This window comes from Hemiscyllium ocellatum, chromosome 14, assembly GCF_020745735.1.
Source record: "Hemiscyllium ocellatum isolate sHemOce1 chromosome 14, sHemOce1.pat.X.cur, whole genome shotgun sequence".
NCBI classification, from domain to species: domain Eukaryota; kingdom Metazoa; phylum Chordata; class Chondrichthyes; order Orectolobiformes; family Hemiscylliidae; genus Hemiscyllium; species Hemiscyllium ocellatum.
Genome location: NC_083414.1, coordinates 34045593 through 34073056, shown reverse-complemented (window position 1 = coordinate 34073056; position 27464 = coordinate 34045593). Strand labels below are relative to the sequence as shown.

At 38.0% G+C, this 27464-nt stretch overlaps 1 protein-coding gene across 3 annotated transcripts in view; it reads left to right on the top strand.

Moving 5' to 3' along the window:
* Positions 1 to 27464, top strand: part of LOC132822339 (ERC protein 2) — an 820981-nt gene that overhangs the window by 232230 nt on the left and 561287 nt on the right. The gene's annotated exons all lie outside the window — the stretch shown is intronic.

Sequence of the window (27464 nt, the reverse complement as noted above, 5' to 3'; positions counted from 1 at the left end):
GTGACTTTCATCTGTCATGGGCGAACTTGATAGAATTCTGAATTTGATGTAGTTCTGAACATTTGATTTGGACTTTCTACAAAATAATGACTGTTCTGTGCAGTTGATCTTCATTAGTATAGCAAAGGGCAATTGAAGCCAGATTTCATACTTGGGTGGAGTAAAGTTATAGATGCTTTCTATTATAAATAGATATACAAATCTGTAATGGGAAAGGCTGATTAGAAGTGTGCATTCATGCAAGATTTCTGTTATAGATATTTGATTAATAGCTCTTGGTGTACTATATGAAATGATTGGAAGACATTATTTGGTTATTGCTCAATGAGAAAGTGATCGATAAATCTCTTGAAGAAAGAAAATGACATCAGCCTATGGGCAGTTGCCAAGACTTAATCTTATAGAGACTTTTAAAAATTAACTTGTGTCTTTCGATTACTTTAAATAGTTAGATTCAATGAAATGCTTAATTTTCATCATTGGCAAATTAAAACATTTTCTTAAGTGGTACTGTTCGAGGACAGTCACTTATTGCATATGCTACAGTTTCCTTTGTCATTTGAGGCAAAGATTATACGAGCTAGGATGTTCTATTGGAGCTGTGCAGACTTTGGTTAGGCCACAGCTAGCGTACTGAGTGCAGTTCTGTCACTGCACGATATGAAGAATGTAATTGCACTGGAGCAGGTAGAGGAGATTCTCTTGGATGCTGCCTGGGATAGAGTGTTTTAGTTCTGAAGAAAGACTGCAAAAGCTTGGTTTGTCTTTTTTGGAACAGGAAATGTTGAGAAAGAAACATCTAAGAGATGCATACACCATGAGGAGCATGAACAGATGGATAGAAAGCAGCTGCTTTCCTTAGTTAAAAGGTCAGTAAAAGTAGCTGGTTCTATGTCGTTATGGCAAAGGATGGCCCATGGGCAGTTGGATTTTGCTAGAAGCAGCTTGAGAGCTAGAATTGGATTGTTTATAAATGCTGGAGTGCAGCTTTGTAGGGCTGTTTCTCTTCAGACACTGGAGTACAGTCTGACCGGAATAATGGGACAATGGTCTCATGGAAATGAAGACCATGAATGCCTGAGATTTGTTGAGAGGAATGTGGGATCTGTCTTGATGGAATTTGTTATTTAATCTATCCTACGTGGTAATGAACTACAGTTTATCTGTTAATCCATATTTAGCTCATGTCAATTCTAGATGTAGGAGTGTAAGTATTTTGCAGGTGTGTATTAATACATTTATTTATATTTATATATATCTGATGTTCTGATTTTGTGTAATTGTTGAGAACCTGTGGAATCTTGTGCCTTTATTCTCTAAGTGTCTGGAATTTCAAACTTGGTCTACTTGAGACACAAATGTTACTGGTTCTTAACCAGATCATAACATAAATTTGGCAGCCTCATCTGGCAATATGGCAGGAGTGGTCAACTTTGCACAGAAGTGCTAAGACTTGTTTAGGTACACAAATAGTAGTATGGTTTTCAGAAAAGATAGTTAAGCTTTCTGATAGCAGAAAGTAAATTGCTTAACATGGTGCTTGAGTTTTTACTGCATTTATAAAGGCGGATGATGGGAGAACATTTAGAAATAGTTAATAGATATATATGGAGTTAAGACATCAATTGCATTAACAGTTGATGTGATTTACTATTAATGCATTTGTGGAGAAGAAGAAGATATAGTCAGGTGATTTTGAAATTATCAAAACATTCAAGCATGGTGCATGTCCAAAAATCATGCAGCACAGAACCTGGTATTTTGACTCATTCATACCTGAGGTAATTCTTTGAAAGAGTAGCAGCTGAACAGTTAAGATTGCTTTGGGTGAGAAGACTGCTAGAGGCAATTGAAAGGAGGACAATTGGTGAACCTTTAATAAGTTAGAGCTTGGGAGGAAACACATGTTACTGTGGGTCAAGTTAAATTGGTATTTCAATTCTGGGACTTCAACTGGAGTGTAATTCAGGGTGAAGGGATGGAATTCTCTTATTTGCAATAAGTTTGGGCGGTTTTGGGTAAACTTCTAATAGGCATTGTCCTAAAGCACAAAATTGTCTATAATCCTAACCTCCTTTCAAACCTCCTTCAGAGAGTTCACAAGATGCAGGAATCTAAAAATGCCATATTGGTGCTAAAGTGAATGTAGTGGTTGGGGCTGCGAAATGATCCTGTGCAAATTAGAAGAGTTTTCAGTCTGTATCTAGTTCTGACCGAAATTATTTTGAGAGTGCTTGAAATAAAAATATTTATTTTTCCCACTAGGTTCCAGAATTATCAAGAAGTAAGCAAGAACAATTAATTAGTGTTTGTAAATATTGGTTTGTTAAGGCCAGAACATTACTCAACAAATATGATTTTTTTTTCCCTCAAATGATAGTAGAATCATAGAATCCATACAGCAAGGAAGTAGGCCTTTCAGCCCATTGAGTTCATACTGACTATCCAAAGAGCATCCCAAACCCATCCCTGTAACTTTGCATTTCCCATGGCTAATCCACCTACGCATCCTTGGATATTTTGGGCAATTTAGCATGGCCAATGCACCTAATCTGCATGTCATTGGACTGTGGGAGGAAACCAAAGCACTTGGAGGAAACCTATGCAGACATGAGAGAATGTGCAAACTCCACACAGACTGTTGGCCGAGGGTAGAATCGAACCTGGTCTCTGGTGCTATGAGACAACAGTGCTCAGCACTGAGCCAAACTTTGAGATTAAGGTCCATGGTATTAAAGGTAAAACAATATGTTGGTAAGAGATTGGCTAAAGGATAGAAAGCAGAGAATGAAAGTGGTGGATGTTTCCCAGATTGGCAGTATTCAGATGATGGGTGCGCCAAAGACATAGAAAAATGTACCTGAAACAGAAAAGGTTGTAGGGATGTCCGAGTAAATGTTTGAAAAGATCAGCTGGTATTTACAGACCCATCTAAGGGATGATGGAAAATGATTTTCACTAATCATTGAATCGCTGCTAAGTGTACAGAAATTTTGGTTTCTGGAAGATTGGGAGAAATATTTTCAGGTGTTTATACAAAATATTTGATTGTAAATGGACGTAGAAGATAATTCAATTACTGTTTCAATCAATTGGATAATAATTGAAAGTAAATTATTAATAATACTGGATCAAAGCCACAGTCAGTTAAATGACTTCTCTGTTCAAGTTTCTCTGATTTGATGACCCTTGAGACCAAAAGACCATAAGGTTCAGGAACAGAATTAGCCCATTCAACCCATTGAGTCTGATTTGTCATTCAGTGAGATCATGGCTGATCTGGAAAGCCTAACTTCATTTTCCCTATAAATCCTCGAGTCCCTTACTGATTAAGTATCTGTCTGTCTCAGCCTTGACTGTACGTAATGACCCAGCCTTTTGCAGTAAAGAATTCCACAGATTCACCAGTCTCTGAAAGAAGAGGCACCTGGATGTGAATGCATGAGTAGGAAGGGATTAGAGGGATTTGGATTTGAATACACTTTTAGTATGGAAGGGCAAAATGTGTTGGTGCAGGCTTGAAGGGCCAAAGGGCCTGTTTTTGTGCTGTTTTGTTCTTTGTTCTTCTTAAGAAATTCCTCCTCATCTCTGTCTTAATCCCTTATTCTGAGATTATACCCTCTGGTCCCAGACTCCCTCACAAGGAGAAACACTCTTTCTGCATCCTCGAGTCCTCTTGAAGAATCTTCTATGCTTCAATGAGGTTGACTCTCATTCGTCCATATTCCAACAAGTACAGGCCCAATCTGATAAAGACCTTGCTCTTCCCTTTTTTTTCTGCCTGCCTAACTCATGGTAAAGGCAGTTTGATTGCTTTATTTTATTAGAATCTGTAATTTAGCTCATTCTAAATGTTTCAATGTAGGTACTTAACTGTTTTCAAATATTTTTCTCTTTGCCCTTGTTTGTGTGCCTGTCTCTCTCCTCCCACTGTCCCTTCCTCATTCCAGCGTAAAAATGTTTTGGATTGTCACTGAACTTGACAAAAATTGTTTATTGTTTCATTCTTGATTTGTGGATGCAGAGATCAGTACAATCTTTCAGCCTTCCCCAATGGATGAATATTTCTGATAGGGTGGGGGTGTCCAATTTTCTTTTAATCAAACTTGGCAAACCAGTGCAAAAGCACCGCAGAGGATTTAACCATTTTCATAAGGTTGCAATTCTCGAAAGAGCAGTTACTGCTGTCCAGCTTCTGTAGTGTAAAGCATTAATTTCAAGCAACAGAATTTAACTACAAAGTTTTCATACTTAAGATAGGAAGAATGATTCTTGAAAACTGAAATATTTTCATGTTACAAGTTGGAATGGATTTTAAAAAATGTTTTTTTCCTTGCAATAAATATGATAGAAATTGTTTGATTTGCAAAAATTGCTCACTTGCCCATATGGGGCATAAATGAAGAATTCTAGTTAATGTCTTGCCCTATTTGCAGGGAGCAATTTTAGAGAAAGATTAAGTGTAATTGCCTCTCCATGTGCAAAGTATTTTGGCACTAAGGAAGCTAACTATGTCACATCAAAGCTGTTAGCTGGATATTTTCTGCAAGCATCCTAATGGGTTAATACAGGGCTGGGTAAACTTTACAGCCTGAGAGCCACATCTGGGTATGGAAATTATGCACTGGACCTTGAATGCTCAAGAAAAGAACCGTTCATGTTCTAGCGATATTGTTTTGTTTATAAATCAATCATTGTTTCAAAAGTAATACTGTTGAACAATGCAGTGTTAAAGATTTGTATAATTGAATTATTTGTTGACTATAGCTGTATTGCCCTTCTCAGGATGTAAATATTATTACTCAGTATCTAAAACTTTACAGTACTTTGTACTATGTAAGTATTTAGAAGTCTGTCCATTCATAGATGCCTTAAGTTATGTTTAAACCCATAATTCTTTGTCTGGTCACATCTTTGTTTGAATGTTGTCAAACCACATCTCATGCTGTGATTTTACAATAGGACAGGACCACGGGCAGACCCTGAGTTTACCCCAGCTGGATTGAACTTCACACTGTTAATCACACAGTAGCCATGAACCGAACTCTGCTGACTGCTCTGTTAAATCAAGTTTTGTGTAAGCATAAGGAATTCTCTCCATTGCAGGGGCTATCATCTCACATGCTTTTTGTCTCCAAAGCTCTGCCCATCTCAGAAGTATAATGCTTAATACTGATCAAAGCTTTTTAAAAACCTCTGATGTTCTAGTTTTTAAAGGCCTGAAATTAATTTTCTCAGGCTTGCTTACAGTGGTGCCCTGGAGATTGGGGAGTTCCAAGCAATCTGCAAGGATTGGCGACTTGAGACCAATAGTTAGTAACAGTTTCCTGCCAAGGAAAGGATGCTGATTGCTGGGAGGAAGAAAGAATATCTATAATAATAGTGAGTGGAATCTCACGGAGGCAGTGGGCATCTTGCTGTCAACCTGAGAGCCAGTGAGATGTCTGGATCCTTTCTTTTTGAAAACGTACATTAAATCTTGTGCCACTCTGGCAATTGACAGGTCAGCATTTCCCCAGGGCTAAAATCCTATCTCTTAGTAATGTTGCTATAGTCCTACTGCATAGGGCTGCTCTCTCATGGTTGAATCTGAGGGTCACCATGCCTCGGGTGAGGGGAGAGGTTGAGGAAGAGACTCCTTAATGGTAACCTCAGCTGGTGCGAAAATTGGTCCCCACTGTTAGTGGCATCACTCTGCAAAGCTGTCCAATCAACTGAATTATCTGACCTCCAAGTAGTTGCTGACTCATCAGAAGCTGATGATGTTCTTGTTTCGAACAGTTCCACTGCTAGGCGGAGGTAACTTGCTGATATGGCACCCAGTTGAGGCTTAGGATGGAGGGGGTTTCTGGGCACAAGCAATTGCAGGTGTGTGTTGGTTGATTGGGAGGTGAAGATGAGTCAATAAATAGCAAGCTTAAAAAATCAACACCAGGTTATAGTTTAGCAGGTTTATTTGGAAGCACTAGCTTTCAGAGTGCTGCTCCTTCATCAGCTGATTGTTGGGTGATGAAGGAGCAGCGCTCCGAAAGCTAATGCATCTCACCTGGTCTAACACCGACAAATTCAAACCAACAGCGATGGCAGGTGTTGAGTCTGAGAAGTCTGTCCCCGGCACCCCCCCAGCCAGATACTTGTTTCATTGACTGCAGAAGAGAACAAATACACCAGGATTTGTTTGTAGTGCTCCCTGTACAGTGAGTAAAAAATGAGGTCTGCAGATGCTGGAGATCACAGCTGCAAATGTGTTGCTGGTCAAAGCACAGCAGGCCAGGCAGCATCTCAGGAATAGAGAATTCGACGATACAGTGAACCCACCAGCAGTGACCAGACGAACTGTTATGGACTAGACTATACCACTCAAGACATTCTTAAGCAGACAGTACCAGACCATAACTTTGAAATTTGTTTCAGTAAGTGTACAGTGAACATTACCCGGAGTAAGTTAGCTAGGTTGACTACTAGATTTTAAAACAGACAGAAGTTTATTCACAACTTTACACAGAAAACACAAAGAACAGAATAAAACATCCCTACAGAACTCAGTCAATCCAAACCAGACTTAATTATTTTGCTCTGAATATACACAACTGTCCCAATAAGCAAACTCCCTTTAAAACCCAGTATAAATGAAATGCATGCTTACAGGTTGAAATTGAAGGGCTGTAAGAGAGAGTTTCCACACAACTCACTGTTGAACTCCTCACCAGTTCAAGACTGAACTAAATTGCTCAGTTAGAGAGCTGACCACTCCCTATCATTGGGAAACAGTGAGGTCTGCAGATGCTGGAGATAAGAGTTGTGTGTGTTGCTGGAAGGACTCTGGCCCAAAACATTGATTTTCTTGCTGCTCTGATGCTGCCTGACCTTCTGTGCTTTTCCAGTAACACACACTCTCACTCCCTTTCATTATCCAGGTCACTTCTAAAACATGACCACTTTGACCTGAAGTCTTATCTGTTACATATAAACAAAAGGTCCTCAAAATCCTTTTCATCTCTGTACCAAACCAGACTGATTGGAGCCCGGCTGGGTTTATTACCCCTCTGGAAAAAAATCAAGGACAAAGTATCCTTCAGCCAAGGAACAGCTTTTGGAAAAAAGGGACTATCTTTGAGACATAAGCTATTGAGTTCCTGAATTGATGGAAAGATCGGAATGTTTGTTTATTTTTGTTTTACAGGGTGCTTTCTAAAAAAAAATTAACATATTTAGCTAATCATCCTGTTCAGAAATGCTATTATACACCACTGGAGCAAGTGGGCCTCTCACTCCAGAAATTGGGATGCTACCACTGCACCATAAGGAGGCCCAGTGTAGCATCATCTGCTTAATTGTCACTCAATGTTTGGCTCTCTGATGGAAGATGTGAACAAGACAGGCCATCGCAACCAAGATAGTTTCTATGCCTCTCAAACTAGTGTGCTGCTCCTGGATTAACATACTCCTGCATTAGTGGAAGTTATTCTTATAAAATATGAAGGACAAGGCTTTCTATAATTTAACATAAATTATTCTTTGCATGAGACGTGATCTATATCTAATTTTAATGCTTAATTATTACATTATGGAGCTAGTGAATAAATGTTTATTAGAGTTTTTAATGTAGTTGTATAAATACATTACAGCTATTTATGTAGTTATTGTTCAGTTCTTTTAGTTCTCAGTTCAAGAAGAAATTTAATATGGATCAAATTTTCTGATTTAATAGAAGCCATAGTTTTGTTTTGACAACACTAGTAAAATATAATCATGACAAAATTCATCAGGATCTTTTATCTTTTTGAAACACTAGAATTTTTGTGGTTCACAAAAGCTTCATTGCAATAATGAAGGGTTATTATGTGCATATCTGTACAAGGGTTTGTGTATGGAAAGCTGTGACCCCTAATTTAAAACTGCTTTGTCACATTGTAATGATCATAACAAGTATTTACCCAACAACCTGGTGCTGTTAGAAAATTCTAAGTCACTGAAATGCCACATTGAGATCTGGAAGAAGCAGTTTTCACCAACCTCTTTGGGGGTTTGTTCTCGTAACCAGGATCTGGGAAAATAATGTGAATGTAAAATTACCATGAAATATGAAATGTTTACATAAATTCAATCAAAAGGTACAGATCTGGTGTTTGGTGGTGTTATGAAGTTGAAGGCATGTACTGTACCTTTAAGAGAGTGTGAAAGCTGGCATGCACCTAGCAGGCACAGAGTGTGCTGGAAAATTTAAAACTGTATCATTTGGCTGTGAAACAAATAGCTGAGCTGAGTTGCTGTGTTTCCACAACAATTTGAATTTAGCCAATTAGCTTAAACTATACCCCAAGATACTAAAACCCAATAGAATTTGAATCTTACTGTTTTAATGACATAAACCAATGAGATGATCCAATGTTTTGGGGCATAAAAAGCCGGCATTTTGAACAGTTAGCCCGAGAGAGACCAAAAGCACTTACCGCCATACAAACTGCCTGCAGACCTTCTGTTTGAAAGGTACCCTTTCATATGAATAATCTGTGCAGCAGAAGACTGAAAACGATCTAGAGAGAAACTACTGATTGAGGACCTTCGACACCTGAAGATGGTAACTGGTTTTAAAACTTGATCTTTTTGTAAATTAACAGGGGCTTTATCGGATCAGTATATTGTTGTTGAGTGGGAGGTAGATAAATCGTTAAGGCAAAGGAGGCTTACAGAGCATATAGTTGATGTTTCATGTTTCTTTTGGAGTTAAATAATAAATTGTTTTTTTTTCTTTAAATAATGGAATTTGGGTAGTTCTCTGTCACTCGTAGTTGAGCAGATTATGAGGCAAGGTGAGCTTTTCTGTGTGCCTGTTTAAATTAGCAGAAGTGTTTGCCCCGTGTCATAACGGAGGTTTGAGCTATAGGGAGAGGCTGAACAGGCTGGGGCTGTTTTCCCTGGAGTATCAGAGGCTGAGAGCTGACCTTATGGAGGTTTATAAAATCGTGAGAGGCATGGATGGGATAAGTAGACAAGGTCTTTTCCTTTGGGTGGGGGAGTCCAGAACTAGAGGGCATAGGTTTAGAGTGAGAAGAGAAAGATTTAAAAGGGACCTAAGGGATAACTTTTTCATGCAGAGGGTGGTGCATGTATGGAATGAGCTGCCAGAGGAAGTAACATAGACTAGTACAATCACAACATTTAAGAGGCACTTGGATGTGTATAAGAATAGGAAGGGTTTAGAGGGATATGGCCAAGTGCTGGCAAATGGACTAGATTTATTTAGGATATCTGGTCGGCATGGACGAGTTGGACCGACGGGTCTGTTTCCGTGTTGTACATCTCTATGACTCTGACTCTCTGACTTGAGCTCTGTGCCTTGTGTCAAAAACAAATTTTCATTTTTACATTTTTAAAGTTCATAATTTTAGTAGTAGTTCTCTGTTATTGAATCTGCTATATTATCAAACTGAACATGATCATTCAGACCAATGTTATTCCCAGATCTTTATGGCTCATTATGTGAAAATGGCAGAAGGCTTGAGGAAACTTAACTGGATTGCCCTACTGACCAAAGTTAATAGGTCAGGTTTGTTTTGGGAAAATAATGGTGAGCACTTATCAGTAGCTATGTGGCAATGGTGTATCAGCGTCTGGTGAGGAGCAGATGTGTGATTAAATAGTACCGCTGTTTCCACGTGACAAAGTTAAAGGCCCTATCCTGTATAAAGCAGATACTAACTTGTATTTAAGCACTTTGCAAGTAAATCTCCTGTTGTGAAACTGTGCTTTTATCTTAATACTGGACAGGCTTGGTCCAGAGTCAAACCTAGCCTTGTTAGATCCTAATATTTTGGTTTTCTTGTTAGTTATTTGAACAGATTCACAAGAGCTGCCAGTGTACGTTTAACAAAAAAATCAGAAAACCTTCATTTGTCAAGAGGAAAAAAAAAATGAACTCTATAACACTAAATAAGGAGAGATTGGAGAGATTTAATTTGAAAAAATATTCAAATTCACATTTTTTTCTATCCTTACAAACACCCAAAACTCAGCAGAGTCAACACAATCTCCGGATTAAGGCTTCATGCAAAGGCTGGTATGCTTTTGCTGTTTCCTTCCAGTGAATTTGAGATTCTTTGGAGTTAAGGTGCCTTTGGAGTTAAAGTATACTAAGTGTAACTCTATTAAATGCATTTGAGATTTTTTTTCCTTCAGTTATTATTTGTTCCACAAGGCATCTAAAATAAACTGTAACATAAACTTATTGTGACTTGAAGTAAACCCCATGAGTTCCCTAAACAGCAGTCCTTCAGTCTATGGCAGACACGATACTGACAGATTTTCTGCATTGTTCTACCTCCTCTGTGTCATTGCACCCTTGTTTTGTTTAACGTATTGAGCTGTTCCCTCACATTCTTGAAGTCTCAATGAAATGCTTGTAAACAACCCAGCCCTGCATACTTATCCCTATGAATCCACAAGAACATTGAAGTTGAAGCATGTTTAATACACACCAAATCAAATTAATTAATGCATTGTTCTTAACAGTGGTAATCTTTAATTATCAATGTTTCTGGCTTTGGAAATCAACTTTAGTTTGGAATCATTAATAGCTGTGAAGATTTTGTTTAGAAAATGAATATTAAATTTTAAAACATTTCTATTTTTTTCTTTATCTCTCAATTCAATGTTTTTTCGCCCATATCAGAGACAGCTGCGTCTTTGGATATAGGTTTACAAAATATAACTCTATTAAATTCATGAACTGAACATGTCTAGGATGAACTGGGCTAAAGCACAAGTAAATTTTTGGGTTTAAACAAAATAAAGGTAATAAGATGAGTATCCAAGTCAACTAGAGTCAGTAAGAGATGCAGAGCCGCCAAATGATCAGGAGAGAAATGGATCGTGAGAAGGCATGATAATGGTCAGATATTTTGTAAATGTATATCTGGTGTCAGCAGGAATTGAGGACTTTGCAGGGCATCAATCAGGGTGGATTCTGGTGAGCATGCAGGGTATGAAAGGATTTTATTGGTTGCTTTGCATCTGTCATCACTACTGAAGATTGTGCTGGATTGCCAAGAATGCAGTATAAGGTTGATGCTTTAACTAAACATCTGAAGTAGAGATTTTGCAGGAGAAAATGTCATACATTGACCATGCTTATGTAAACCTGTGTTTAAAAAGATTGGGATCTGTGCTCTGTGAGCAACTCACTCATGCTTGCACACTCATTACGGCCTGTGATTGTCCCCACAGACTGGAGGGAGTGCCATGAGTTACCAATTTTAAAATGCAATAAGTTAGAAGCAGGCATTTGCAGGCCCATTATTTTAATTTTTGTTGCAAATATGGTGAGAAAGAATTATAAGAAATGCATTCTTAATCAGTCAGGAAGAGGTTATTTGGGAATTTTAACATGGTTCCTGGAGAAGATCCTGTTCCAAAAACTTGGATATTTGCTTCTGAAAGCTACAAAGTCATGAACATTGAAAACCTATTCAATATCTTAAGTTTGGAAACTCTTTGACAAGGTGCCGTCCTAAAGCCATTAAATAAAATGGAGTCCTGTAGTTTAACAGGCACGTGCTCAGTAAGAAATGGAAATATTTTGATGTGGTGGCAAGACTAATTATTTACACTAGTGGCTTAGTGTGGGGTTAACTGGTGGATTTCTACACGAGTCAGCATTATTTGCAAGTCTGAGGTTTGGGGATGAGTAAAATAAATTGTAAGTAAAGCTAGATTTATTTTATCAGGCAGGTACATTTGTTTAAAATTGGTGTGATCAGTCCGGCTAGAACCTACTTCAAATTTGTACATTTAAGAGCTGCTTATTAAAAGCTGCTGAGGTCGAGAAGTGTCTCTCCTTTATAGTGAATGACCATTGTTAAAATTAATGCAAAAACAAATAGCATCTTGGGATGTATCGGTGCAAATTAAATCTGAAAGAATAAATGCTATCCTTTCTTTGTCTAAAACTTTGGTAAGTTGACATCTTGAACAGTGTATCCAGTTCTGGTCGTCCAGTCGCAACAAGAACTTGCACTTACATTTAATTGTGATGTAGAGTGCTGAGAGAGCTTGAAGGAGGGCAACAAGATGACTGCTTTGTTTAAGGGCTCTCAGTTTACACAGTAGACTGAGGACCGGGACTTTTCGTGCAACACAAATGCCAGGAAGACTTGATACTTGAATCCTTAAATTAATGAATGGATTAGATTGTGTTTTAATGTGTTCATAGGATGTGAAAATTGTTATAAAGGACATCATTTATTTTCCATCCCTACTTGCCTAGAGGACAGTTAAGAGTCAACTATGCTGCTTTAGGTCTGGAGTCACATGTAGGGTAGACCAGCTGCAATACCCTACTCTGTACATGAGTAGGGTATTGCAGCTTTACATTTTGGGTAGATTTAGAGCATGGTAGCAAGGAATTAGATGAGAAGCTAGGATGGCATCTTTCACTATAAACTTCTATAAGGTCATCCCTCAGCCTCTGATGTTCCAAGGAAGATGGCCTCAACTATTCAGCTTCTCCCTATGGTTTAAACCCTCCAAGCCTGTCAACTATCTTGTAAATCTTTTCTGAATCCCTTCAAATTTCATAACATAGCTGAGAAAGTAAATTTTGGTATCATGCTTTCTCCAGAGAATAACACTTGAATAGTTCGTGGTTGAGGAGAAGGTAGGAATTCTGAATCTCAATGCAACATAAAAAGAATAATTTACTGTGGATTGTACTATATACTGAGGTGTGTTTAGCTATGGGTAAATATATTACTTTTGAGCCACCATTTGTTCAAGTTGAAGTCTGCTTCCGTAATCATAGATTTGAAGTAGTTTGGAAGCTACGTGCCCTATGAGCATCTGCCAGGTTGCTTGTATACTCGTAAATTATCCTTATAATACTTCATCAGACTATAATTAATTAAATAGCTTTGTCTCAGCAGACACATTCTGTGAACAACCTGTCTACAGATTTGTGTATTTCTATATAGTAACTTTTCCTCTGAATCATGATTGGTCGTATTCTCAGCCTTCGTAAGTACTTTCTTTTTACCAGATTGTTGATTGTAAATTGAAAGCTAGAATTTTTAGGTAAACAGAAGAAATATAACACTTGGCTAATCGATCAGTTCACACAAATAACTTTGAGGGTTGGGGGAGAGTGAAGAGAATTACTAGACTTGTAAGGGGGAAACCAAGAGTAGAAAATATTGTGTTTTAGAAATTGTTCTCACTCAAATCAAAAGCATCAGGTTGTCACATGTGGGGAAGTATTCTAGTACATGCCTGGTAGTCTTAAACACAAATGAGCAGAATAAGTATACATTAATTTTATTGTGACTATGTTTAAATATTTCAATTTCCATTCTTTAATTTTCCCAGTCTTCAAGTTGTGCACCTTAATCTCAGGCAATTGTAGCTTTACATTTGTGGAATAGAACACCTACTTTATTAGATATGCGAAAGGAATTGTAATTATTCCTTGTTGAATGGCTCAGAGCTTTCTCTTGATAATTTTGTTTTTTCTAGGAACCATGATGCACAATAAACTGAACACACATTTGTTGCTGAGTCCAAATATATTTTTTTCTTGGCATGAGTGAAATTAAAAGTTGTCTTAAAGTCATGGACAAATCTTTTTCTCTTATTTTAAATTCATAAGTCAGAATTTCAGTCGTAAGTGGTATATGACTGTACCAAATGACTCGTGACCCTGGTCAACAAATGTATATTATTTTAGATCAAAATATATTTGGAGTAAGCAACAAATATGTCTTCGGTTTATTGTGCGTCGTAGTTTCTAGAAACACAATTATCGAGAGTAAGCTCTGAGCCAAGGAATAATTACAATTCCTTTACCAAATCTAATAAAGTAAATGTTCTGCTCCACAAATGTTAAGCTACAATTGTCTGAGACGAGGGTGCATTTTACTATGTGCTTGAAGAACAGCAAATTGTTTCAGTAGATTTCAGAGGGTTAAATGAAGCTATGTAAACTTTTCTTGTACCAGTATATGTAGCCTCTGTTTAGATTCTTTCTTTATTAATGATGTGAAAACATTGGGGTCAGATAAAAATGAGCTTAGGTCAGATTACAAGAACTGCCTAAAGTTTTAAAATTGTAGTTACTCTACAAAGATGTTGTTTGAATAGGATGAAAGGAGATACAATGAAAGTTTCAATGTTTTGCAGCTGTTGGATGTGGCTTACCATATAAAACATTTTCATGTGGCTTATAGCCCTGTAAATTGCTGTTTTATTTAAATGTATTTCTCAGTCTGTTTGTAGTTTTCATCCTCCCTTTGTGAAAGGAAAGGATTCATCACTCTAGTCTATTTTAGTGCTTCTCTTCCAGACTAAATAATTGGTCAATCTTAATGACTGATATAATCAGAATGAAATTTTGTCTTTGTAAATGTTGTGAAAATCTTAACTGTTTAAGTCTCAGAGAAATAACACAACACAATCCCATGGAAATACAATAAAAGCAGAACAATCTGTATTTGGATGAATAGTCCAGTCTGTATTGATGATAAAATGAATATTCTTGTCCAAAACGATTGACGAGAACAAACCAATCATCAAATGATAAATCTGTCTGTTTAAGATTTGATTTTGCAGTTTACAGTTATATAAATGTGCAAGGCTTTACTCTTGCAATTTTCTTTCCTTGATAAATATTAATCATTTGCTATTACTGTCCTGCACCTGTACCGTAGAACCCCACAGTCAAGACTATCACTCTGAGTGCATGACCAGCCTGCTGACTTGCAATACAGCATAGAGGACTGAAAAGTGTATTACAGGATTTTGCAACAAAAATCCAACAATTTATCTGGTGCCCATCTTTTTAATATTTAATGGCCAGGTTTATTTTATGCAATTGCATAAACATGGCATTTTATCAATAATTGTGTGTATGTATATAGTTTACTATTGAATGGATAGTACATGAAGATTTCTTTTGTGTTAAGTTTTTTAGTAAAATTTTGAAGTCTATGAATTGCATATATATTTGATGGAGTTAAAAAGTGAGGAAGAAGTATGTTGTCTGACCACCGTGACTTTTTGGTTGCACACTACATAAAGGGATCTAATAATTGTAAGTAACCTAGTTAATAGGGCTGTTTAGCGGAGTGCCAATAAATCAGGGTGTCGAAAATGTAAACAAACTGACAAAATGATTACCATCTGTGAAAGAAGTATTTATAAAACATTAATGTACGTGAGTATGCTGTGGTTTCAGCAGGAAATGGAGAAACATTAGATGTGCTTTAGTACCGGTTACAATTATGAGTCTTAAGATGATCCTGTGTTGCGGCTGAATGCTGATTAACCCCTAACCTCCAACCTCACCCCCACCCACAGCTACCAGTCCACAACGTTCTAGAAAATTTGGGCAAAATTTATTTTTGTCCCTTGTGATGATTTCTGTGCTCTGTACCAATATATACAACCTTTTAAATTTCATTTGTGCTTTGTGTAAGCAGTGTTTTATCCTGAGAGAATGTTTAACAGAAAGTATTTGTTTGTGGCTGTAAAGTTGTTTAAATACCTTGCTTTCTCAATTAACTCCTTTGCTTAATATGGGGAGAAAGTGTGCAACTTTTCTGCTTCAGCAATCCTATTTTGGCCTCCTCGGTCAATGGGATGATCTGACCTCCTGAATTCCCTGTGTCTGATTTCATTACTCAATGATTGTGAAACAGGAGGTGTGAATACATGGTGCAGGAGAACATGCTTAATAGTATTTCTCCTTATTCTCCCATATTTAGAGTTAGATCACTATATAATTTTAAAACATTGTAACTAGCCGAATAACTTGCCAAGCCTGAATTTCACTAATGATCCACTTTGGTTAAATGAGTTTAAATATCATTCAGACTTGGAGCTTAAACTTGGGATTTGGAGAAAGGAATCTATTATCTTAACTCCACATGTGCAAGGCTGATTTTTTTTTTCTCTAAGGCATTTTCTATACTGACAGAGGTTTGATGATTAGGGTTGCACTGAAATGAAATATTGTTAATAATCCTTCCCAAGCATCTCCTGCTTTACTGACAGCAAAATATTGCAGATGTCGGGAAAGCTGAAATAAAAACAGAAGTGCGAGAGAAACTTAGATCTGGCAGCATCCATTAACCAAGATATGACTCTTAAGACTCAACTTTTTAACTCACTGTTTCACACTCACAGACGTTGCCAGTCCAGCTGAGTTCTCCAGTCCTGGTTTTTAGCTCCCGGTTACTCGTGACTTCAAGTTTAAGTTTTAGATTTATTCAGAAAAACTCTCCAGTGCAGAGGACCACAAACGGTGTCTAGAGATTAGCCATAGGTATGGAGTAAAATGAAAATATAATTTCAGTAATAAAATTAGGGATAAGTGAGGAAGTCCTGAAATGAGCTCTCTGGCTGACAGCAACATGAAGGAAATGGACTCAGTTTATTTCTTTGCACTCCTTATAGGTAAATTACTGTCATCCCAAAATTATATTTTTTGATTGAAAACATTCTGAATTCAAGTACCACTTTTTAAACTGGTTGTTTTCTTTAATAGCTGAAAATGTGTTGCTGGGAAAGCGCAGCAGGTCAGGCAGCATCTTCAGGAATCTTTAATATTTGAATTTAATGTAATCTTTAATATTTGAATTGACAATACTGGCTGGCGATGTAACTGCGAGAGGCTAAGCAACCCAGGGTATTGAGTATAGTTCCTGATGAAGGGCTCCTGCCCGAAACATTGATTCTCCTGCTCCTTGGATGCTGCCTGGCCTGTTGTGCTTTTCCAGCATCACACTCTTGATTCTGATCTCCAGCACCTGCAGTCTTCACTTTCTCCTATTGAGTACAGTAGCAAGGAGGATGTGATGGAGCTGTATGCAGTGTGATTCAGGCCACAGCTGGAGTGGTGTGTGTCGTTCTGGTAGCTACATTATAAGAAAGGTGTAATTGCAGCAGAGGAGCTGCAGAAGAGATTCATGAGCAATAGCAGGTGTGATTCAGCGATGAAGAGGGCCTGGGTAAGTTGTATCCTTAGACTAGAGAAGGCTGCGGGGCAATATGTTGAGAGATACAAAGTTCTAAGGGGCATAGACAGTAGATAGGAAGAAACATCTTCCTTTAGTGGAGAGGTCAATAACCAGGGAGTGCCGTTTTAAGAAAAGGTGCAGACATTTTAGAGAGTAGTTGAGGAAATGATTTTTCACTGAGGGAGCTATGGGTATCTGGAGCTCACTGCCTAAGAAGCTGGTAAAGGCAGGAGCCATCAGATATTTAAGAAATGTTTAGAAATTTGAAATGCTGTAGGATTTCAGGCCAAGTGCTGGAAAACAGGTGAGAATAGATGAATGATGATTGGTGTGTACACAATGGGGTGCACAGCTTCTTCCTGTGCTATAATTATTCTGACGCTTAACTCCTGATGTCTTCATGATTTTCATGTGCATGCATTTCTAATGGGGACCATTAGGTGGTGATTAGAGCAAGGAAGTCTATTAGGTGATCCTGCTACTCTGAAATGAGAAAGCTCAACAGATTAAGAATTAAGCCTAAGACTGATCCAGTTTTTTTTTGTGCCACAACTGTAGATATTTTTAACCAACCCATTCAGATGTGTTCTGCAGGATCGTTTTGTGGTGCAGAGCTGGTGTCCCTACCTTGGACTGAGACACCTGGGTTCAACTCCTTCCTGTTCCAGAGATATTTAATTACATCTCTGAACAGCTTGGTTCAAAAAATCAGTGAGATGCGTTCTGACACAGCTTGGGTCACTTGGCTCAGAGGTAGGGACACCACCACTGCACCACAAAAACACTTGAAAAGTGCCTCAGCTACTTAATGAAAACTAACTGAGGCATTAGTTGGGCTATTGCACTGCAATTTCAGTTGGACTTGTGCCATTTTATTTCATTAAATTCCACAGAATTAATTTTTTTTTAAAAACTTGAGCTTAATTTAGGAGAAATCCACATTTTTAAAAGATGTTGGACTACTGATCAGTAAATGGCTTGCTAAAAGAAAACAGAGTTGTAGTTGATGGAACATGTTCACCTTGGTGTCCAGTTACTAGCGGCGCACCGCAAGGGTCGGTGTTGGGTCCACTGCTGTTCGTAATTTTTATAAATGACCTGGATGAGGGCTTAGAAGGGTGAGCTAGTAAATTTGCAGACGACACTAAGGTCGGTGGAGTTGTGAATAGTGATAAAGGATGTAGTAGGATGCAGAGCTGGGCTGAGAGGTGGCAAATGAAGTTTAATGTGGACAAGTGTGAGGTGATACACTTTGGACGGAGTAATTGTAATGCAAAGTACTGGACTAATGGTAAGATTCTTGGGAGTGTAGATGAGTAGAGAGATCTCGGTGTCCATGTACACAGATCCCTGAAAGTTGTCACCCAGATTGACAGGGTTGTTAAGAAGGCATACAGTATTTTGGCCTTTATTAATAGAGGGATTGAGTTCCGGAATCAGGAGGTTATGCTGCAGCTGTACAAAACTCTGGTACGGCCACACTTGGAGTATTGTGTACAGTTCTGGTCACCGTATTATAAGAAGGATGTGGAAGCTTTGGAAAGGGTGCAGAGGAGAGTTACTAGGATGTTGCCTGGTATGGAAGGAATGCCTTATGAGGAAAGGCTGAGGGCCTTGAGGCTGTTCTCGTTAGAGAGATGTAGTTGAGAGGTGACTTAATGGAGACATGCAAGATAATCAGAGGGTTAGATAGGGTGGACAGGGAGAGCCTTTTTCCCAAGTATGGGAACGGCAAACACGAGGAGATACAACTTTAAAGTGAGGGGAGATAGGTATAAGACAGATGTCAGAGGTAGTTCCTTTACTCAGAGAGTAGTAAGGGTATGGAATTCTTTGCCTGCAATGGTAGTAGATTTGACAAGTTTAAGTGCATTTAAGTTGTCATTGGACAGGCATATGGACGTACATGGAATGGTGGGATGGGCTTCAGATTAGTATGACAGGGCGGTGCAACATTGAGAACCGAAGGGCCTGTACTGTGCTGTAATGTTCTATGTTCTATGTACTGCATTCCCAATCCTGCAACAAGGCTGGGCAATTGAAATGTCGTAAAGCTGTGTCAGCCCCTTAACCTGAGGCTTATAGCTAATTTGAATAATTGAAAAACCAATTAATGTCTATTTTCCACATCATCTGAAGCATGAACTACATGGGACCATCAATGGTGAAGGCAGAACCTGGCAATGCTGCTGGAAGTGCTTCAGTGGTTGTCTCCCCCAGCTTCCTGCATGGGCTATCCTGCTTGATTTTGAGGTGGAAGGGTGGGAAGCAAATAATTGCCAACCTCAACAAAGGCACCTAAAATGGAGGTGCCCTTGCTGCTTTAGCATTGCTTGTCTTTCGAAAGCACTCTGACCTCTGGACTAGTGCCATGGAAACCCACCTCCTTAATTGATGAACCTCACCCCCCAGTAGGCTGCACACCATTTAGATGACCTCGATAATTTTGATTTCACACTTCTACTCCCTGCCCACCCCATTTCATGTGGTGACACCATTTGCTCTACATTCCAATGTCAGGATTTGTTATTGGTCATAAAGTTCCATACACGTATACTGCCATACCATGACAGTTTTGTAAAATATGCATTTGATTGAGTTTTGTTTGGGAACAGTTTTCTGCTGATTTATATCTCTCAGCATTTGGCCTGTCTGTCCATATTCTTGGAATAGAGTAAGAATCCCAAGCATTGTGAACCACAATCTTTTATAACTGCAAGGGTGTTCTGGCTCAGTTACTTTTTTTCATTGTTAGTGTTTGTCAATTTAAGATGATAATTTGCAATGCAATATTGTTTAGTTTTGAAGTTTGATAAGCATTGGAAATATCTATTTATAAATTCAAAATTTCAAACGGGACATTTTCCAATGTTATTGCACACCTGGAGCAGATAGGACTTGAACCCAGAGATAGGTGACATTACCACTGCGTTACAACTGCCTCAGAATTTAGATGTACTGTCCTCACTTTAATTGAATTTAGCCGTTGAGTTCTACAATAAGTATAAAGTTTAAGTGTTGACTTGAACTCATTTATTGTGCATACTTCTCGTAAATCTTCTCTGGACTTTAATGCTTTTTGTTTCATTTTTCTTGTAAGAAAATCAAACACCTCATTCCAGTTACAATCTCAGCAAGGCCAGATAGAACTTAAGTGCTATCTTCGATTCATAACTTCACAAAATAGTTATGTTGCAATAATTTATTTTTGTCACCACCTGCCAATACTGAAATAATAACTTTAGTAACCTCTTCCAAATCTAATGTATGGACTTTTCACGATTCTGTTGACATCACTTCAGCCATTGATGTAGCTTTTCCAGATCATCTAGATTATCTCATGTTGACACCATTGCCCACAATGTGCAATTTGATGTTGACCTCAAACTTAAGACACCTTGGAAAGTGCTCCTTTTGGGAGTGGGCTATAAGTAGGATGTTGGGGCGGGGAGAAGGGATTTTTTACATGTGTCATTGATTGTAGGTGTGAATTAATCATTCAAAATAAGCTGGGGCTGTCTTCTAGAAACAAGGAGAATGCTGAGGGGATAGATTGATGGGGATCCTTAAAATCAGTTAGTAATGTTTGTCAATGTTAATACCTCTGAAAATCCAGTCAGGTAATACCTATGTCCTGTTCTTACTCTCCAAATCTGTTATGTTTAAAGTCTTCAAGTTTCCCCACTTGCAGAACTATAAGTTGAAGATTAATACTTAGAATCATAGAATCATAGAGATGTACAGCATGGAAACAGACCCTTTGGTCCAACCCGTCCATGCCGACCAGATTTGTTCAATTTTTTTAAAAATAAAGTGTCATAATTAGTAAAATCTGATCATTTGGAGTGTTGGATCTGATTCCAATGAGTTTTGAAAGATTATTATGACAGCATTTACTTCATGCTTAGCTGCCTATGCCAGCATATTGACTGAGTATTGCCTAGTCTTATTTTCTTTCAGCTTCCTAAAACCTTCCACTATTCCCTTCTTATATGATCAGTTTCAGAATTACTTCAGTAAACACTTTCACACAAGATTGTCTTCAATGCAAGTCCTAGTCTGTTTTGGAAAGATTGAAGTTCCCTTTGATTACGATCAAAGCTGTAGTAGAATGGCATGTATACTACTTCCCCATGTTGTTCTGTAGTGACCTGAAATATACTTTGATCATTTTTGTTAGCTATTCCAAATCTATCTGTACAATCTTTTGTGCTAATACCTAGTTTGTTCCTCTTGGCTGGCACTCCATCCCTTTATTTCTTCAATCCTTTATGATATTTATACAGTCCTATGCATAAGGTTTCAGTAACTCCAAGAATTTTGTCTCCTAGCTCTCATCCTTTTTTTTCACTTTTGCTGCTGGCTTGAATGTTTGTATGACAGAGTTCATTCCTTGTCCCCCTTGTTGTATCCACATGATTCCTCCCATTCCTCCCCCAGATTCCATAGCTTATCCTTCCCAAATGTTTTGTTTTATCCTAATTGGACCAAGCTGTATGTATGTATTTGGTTTAGGTCAAAATGATCTCTGTGTAAAGCTGCCTTTTTTTCCCCAGAAGTGTTTTCAGTCGTCCAAGAAAGTTTGTGTTAACTCATGCATTCACCTGCTTCCTTACTTTGTTATAAGTCCAATGTACAACATAAATTAATTCAAAGATAGCTAAACTGTGGTTGTGTGCCTCATATTTTGTTGGACTTTCTGGCCTGCATGAATCCTACCTGTTGGCTCCATTTCAGAGTTCAGTGTCTCTGCACCCTGGCCTTCTGGAAGACTTTACCCACCAAATACTCAAACCTTAGGGTAACAGCGCACCATTTTGGGCTATTATTAATACTTGAAGGTTTGATTATTCTGTCTTGGTACATAATCCAGCCACATCTACAAAAGCAGTGCCATTGTACTCACCCGAGTGCTTGTGCAGATCTATGGTGATCTTCATCCTGAACGCTGCATGCGACATCAACAACAATCTCAGTCCAGGTACTTGGCAAAGTTTAACTTTTCACGGGGCAATTACTTGGTGCCTGGAACCCTCTGGGGGTTGGGGAGAAAGCTCCCAACTGTGCATTAGAATTGGAGACTGTAGAGGACTCTGACTTATTTATCATCAGAGTTATCCTGGAAACGTTAGAAAATGAAAACCTGCTGTAACTCTTGATTAACTCTAACATTGCTTCTCCCTGCCCCCAGCTCATCGGTTGAACCCCAATCACACTTTTTTTTACAACACTGTATTCCTGAATGAGTCTTACCCTCCACCCCCTGACCTTGGACAGCTAACTGACCACACTATACTCTTACTCACTTATTTACAACCTGTAAACCCCTCACTGACCTGGCACTCCAGTACACATCTAAACACCTTTCAAAACACATTTTCCCAGATCTGTTGTTTCTCAGTTTATCCCTTTCCTTGAACTTACACATTTACCTTCTCTCAGCTGTCAAAAGTGCTTTTTGACCGTTAAATGTGGAATACAGCACAAAACAACCACCTGATAAAGGAGCAGCACTCTGAAAGCTAGTGCTTCCAATTAAGCTTGTTGGACTATAACCTAGTGTTGTGTGATTTTTAACATAATAAAACAAGCATGCTTTCTAATGCTGCTTGTGTGGCTTGCTAGACTTGTTCCTCCATTGGAAGTCTGTATAAAAGGTAAGTGGACAAAATGGGGATGACAGCCCATGTCAGAAGATTCAGATTTTGTACAGTTAAACTTTCACTAGGACAGGGACTATAGATTATTTGTGAAGACTACAGTCCTCTGTGTTTGCATTGTTTGTGTAACATTAATAGAAAGGGGCTCCAACAAATAAATTAAAAGATAGATTTAAATATTTTTTAAGCTGCATTATTTACATTTTTAAAATTTTTAAATATCCACTCAAAATACTTTTTTGCCTGAGTGCGATTATAGTGTTATGGGTTTGTAATATGATCATTAGCCAAGTCACTTCTGATTCATTGCTACATTTACTGTGGTGTATTCAAAATAGTTCTTATTTTAAAAAAAAATGGCCAATGGGGGAATTCATGGGATTAATGATTTAATTTCTGTTGCACATTGCCAGCATTGCCCTTAGTGAGTTCTGAGCCAACATCTAATTAATCAATCATTGCTCCCTATAGATGCCAAATTGCAGTGGTTCAACACCCGCACCAAACACTGATACCTAGTACTCCACAAAGGTAGACTTTACAGTTTTTGCGGAAATGTTTTCTGTTTTTAAAATTAACACACTCAGTTTGCCACTGATCTTTCAGTGTACACTTGGTCAGAGCTTGGCAGTCAGTGATGAAACGATTACCATTAACTTTGAAGAAATCTTCTCAGAGATCTTTTGATCTCTGCGGCATGGTTTCATCCTTTCCCAGTATTAATTTAGTTCGAGGGCTAAATATGGGCAGAATCCCTAGCAGGCTAAGCAGCCAACCACATTAAATAAATTTTTGGACCTCAAAACTGGACAAATTTAGCATGTTTTCTTCTCTTTTGATAATTGTACAAAGGATGAAATTATTGTGAATTTCTTTCTTAGCGAAGTGAATTAGTGGCAGATGGCTACACCAGTGTTATGCTATTGAAAGATCATTATGAAGTATTATTGCAGCAGAGCAAATGACTTTGTCAGATAGACCCATCAAACTTCAGTATTATATACAACTGATCTAACTAATTGACGCTTCAGATATGGACCTTTTTTTGGGGAATTAAGTTTTAATTTAAACAGCAAATTGCTGTTAGCATATTTTGTTGCTTTTTGCGAGTCAGGTAGACATTTCATTTTATGGCAACCTTAGTGCTTGTTCCTTTGAACAGTGAAAGCATTGCATAACACTTCATGGATGTTTAAAAGGATTTGTTATATTTGATAGAATGCATTGAAATTAAACTATGATTTGTGGATTTAGTTAAAAATCACACAACACCAGGTTATAGTCCAACATGTTTATTTGGAAGCACTAGCTTTTGAAGCACTGCTCTTCTTAAGGAGGCTGTGGAGCTCAAGATCATAAGAGACAGAATTTATAACAAAAGGGTTAGTGTGTCATGGAGGTGTAATGGTATATTAAACAAATTTAGATTAAGTCCTTCATCTTTTAGAATTGGATATATTAGTTTCAGTTTTTTAAATATGTCAATTCCAGAACTCCTTTTAAGTTACATTCTCAAGAAAGCTTTAGCCTTACTAACAATAGGTGCCATCTCAGCTCAGACAGTGTATTAAAGGTGTGAGCTTAAAGTCTGTCTGTCTGTACCAGTGTTGAGTCAGACTGGTTCTATTTTTAAAGTGGTATTTAGAGAATCTTACATGGATTAAATCCATGTAAGATTCTCTAAATCCCACTTTAGAAATAGAACCAGTCTGACTCAACATTGGGACACAGAGAGACTTTAAGCTCACACCTTCAATGCATTGTCTGAGCTGAGATGGCGAAAGTGAGGACTGCAGATGCTGGAAATTAGAGTCAAAAGTGTGGTGCTGGAAAAGCCCAGCTGGTCAGGAGGCATCCAAGGAGCAGGAGAACTGACATTTTGGGCATGGCACCTGTTGTTCGAAAAGCTAATGCTATCTGGAGAATCTAACTTAAAAGGAGTTCTGGGATTTACATATTAAAGAGCCCAAGCTAGCATATCCCATTTTAAAAGATGAAAACTTAATTTAAATTTATTTAATATATCATTACAGCTCCATGACACCGCAACCCTTTTGCTATAAATCCTGTGTCTTATGATCTTACACTCCACAACCACCTGATGAAGGAGCAGTGATTCGAAACCTAGTGCCTCCAAATAAACATGTTGGAGTATAACCAGGCATAGTGTGATTTTTAACTTTGTCTGCCCCAGTCCAACACCGGCACCTCCAAATTCTGGATTTAGGCAAAGTTAAACCTGAGTTTTGAGTCCTATCGGTATGTAATCAGCATAATGCCCTAATTTGTGTCTTTTATGTTTTATGTGGCAAAGTTAATAAATTATTTTTGAAAATATATTGTTTATAGCATTTTCTCTTCACAATGTGAGCCAAAGCAAAAATAGACATTAGCAATATTAGAATTCAGTGTAAACTACAGTAACAGTGACTTTTCAATTGGTCCAGAATAAGAGAAGTGTGGAATATATTAAAGCATGTTACATACACAGTCTCATCCAAGTTGAGATTTGCTGTAATTTGAAAATAAAATTATTTATTGCCAAATTAGCACCATTATTTATCGATTAACATTCATTATAAAATGTATCATTTCTGGACATCCAACTATCCCATTATTGGCTGTTCTTCGATTCGAGGAGGATATCTGTCCAAGCTGTGGGTTTCTGCCATGAGCTTTCATGAGAATAAACAGGTGGATACTCAATCATTAGATCTTTGGGCACTTGGGGTAGGATGGCCAGGAGATCATGTAGCTGTGGTCCTTTAACAATTTATGTAGAGTCTAGGCATAGGGTTACTGAGGTAATTCTAATTATTCCTTTTTGTTTCGTTCCATTTTATTACTGGCTCCAAAAAAAGCAGGTGCAGATGCTGCAAACCTGAAATTAACCAGGAAATGGCGGACTTTGCCCAGGTGCACAGGGAGCAACTGTAAGGATTGACACTGAAAATTTCAGGTTGCTGATTTTTCACAAGAATCTTTGCAGAATTTAATCATAAAGCATATTTCTGTGCTAAAGTCACTTGTGTACTTCATCATAGCACAATTTGAAAAAAAAATCTTGTTTTATCAGGAATAGATTTTTGTGTTGCAGTATAGATTTAAGCAGCGTATGCCATTAGACTGTGGTTTGTGCTTCATCTTCAAGCACAACGTAAATATTGAGTGTCAGCATTATGCAACACCTGGATGAAAGGGAAAATGTAAATATCATTTTATAAATAACAGAAAAAGGTTTGCTTGTTTTAAAATGAATCTATGGTCTAGTCTGAAAGAAACAAGAACAAAAGTGGTTGTTCCATGAGCGTAAATAAAAGCTGAAGATCTGAAATAAAAACAAAATGCTGTAGAAACTTACTAGGTATTTGTGGGGAAAGATACGAAGTTGATGTTTCACATCCAATGACTTTCCTTCGAACTGAAAAAGATGATTTTTATACTGTTGACAAAGGCTATAAAGGAACAAGTAGAACAGAAACTGCTGAGGGAATGCGAAAGGCGAATTATGGATGTTAAATAGTTGCTAATGGTAATTGTGAATGCTAGAAAATAGATCAGCTACAGAAATGGAGAGAGATACAGAGAATGCAGCTGCTAGTCTGCACTTGGTCTCACAATTCTAATGGTGACTGCATTGTGATTAGTGAAGACAGTAAACTAGATTGAAAGAAGTGCACATAAATCACTGCTTCACCTGGAAGGTGTGTTTGGGATCTTGGACTGCGAGGACATGACAGGTAAACATGATTTACAAATAGGAAAAGTTGTGAAAGTTTTAAAATTGTTGCAGAAATAAAAATTGATGGCTTGTTTCCTCTCCCTTCAATGAACTAGTGTTAAATTAATGATGGAATGTTTTAAAAAATATTTTAACTATCTGCCTCGGGGTTTAAGATATTAGAATATGATAATTTATGGATGGTTTAATGAAATGCATGATTTATTGGTGCAAAATGAGATCGCTTCCTTGAGGGGGTGCTGGTAACGTTCCGTATGAAAATCCATGGAAAATTACTGCATGTGTTTTTGATGCTAAGAAATCATTTTGCAATAATTTTACCATTTTAGAATATTTTGCCTTGAATTTGGAATTTATTTATTTGAGGCTTTGGATATATGCATGTGAAGGTTGCTAATACGACTATAAGGTATAGGAGCAGAAATTAGGCTAATTAGCCTCACGTCTGCTCCTCCATTCGATCAAAGAGAAACCCCAATCTCTTGCCTTCTCCTGTAACTCTTGATCCCCTTCCTAATCTAGAACCTATCTTTTTCTGTCTTAAATGCACTCAATGACTGCAGCAGAATGCTCTGTAGGCTCTCCTTTTGTCTGACATGCTCTGAGAATTCCAACTGATTTGTCAGGCATGACCTCCCCTTGTCGAAGCTGTGCTGACTCAGCCCTGTTTTAGCATGCACTTCCAAGTATTCAACGATCTCGTCCTCAATAATGGACTCTTAAAATTTTAGCAAAGACTGAGGTCAGACTAACTGACTTATAATTTTCCATTTTCTGCCTCCCTCCCTCTTAAAGATGTTAGGTTAGCCATTTTCCAATCCTCTGGGACCCTCCCTGACTCCAGTGATTTCTGAATGATCACCACCACGACAACATCCTCAGTTAGGGACAAGAAGAAACAGCAGATTTGTGCATGTGCACACCCCACACCGACTGTGTGCAGGCAGCTCAGTTGTTTACGCTTCACTAGACTCAGCCAGCTCCTCATCCCCCCACCAATACCTTCCTCCACCTTGCTGAATTAGTCCTCATCCTCAGTAACTTTTCCTTCAATTC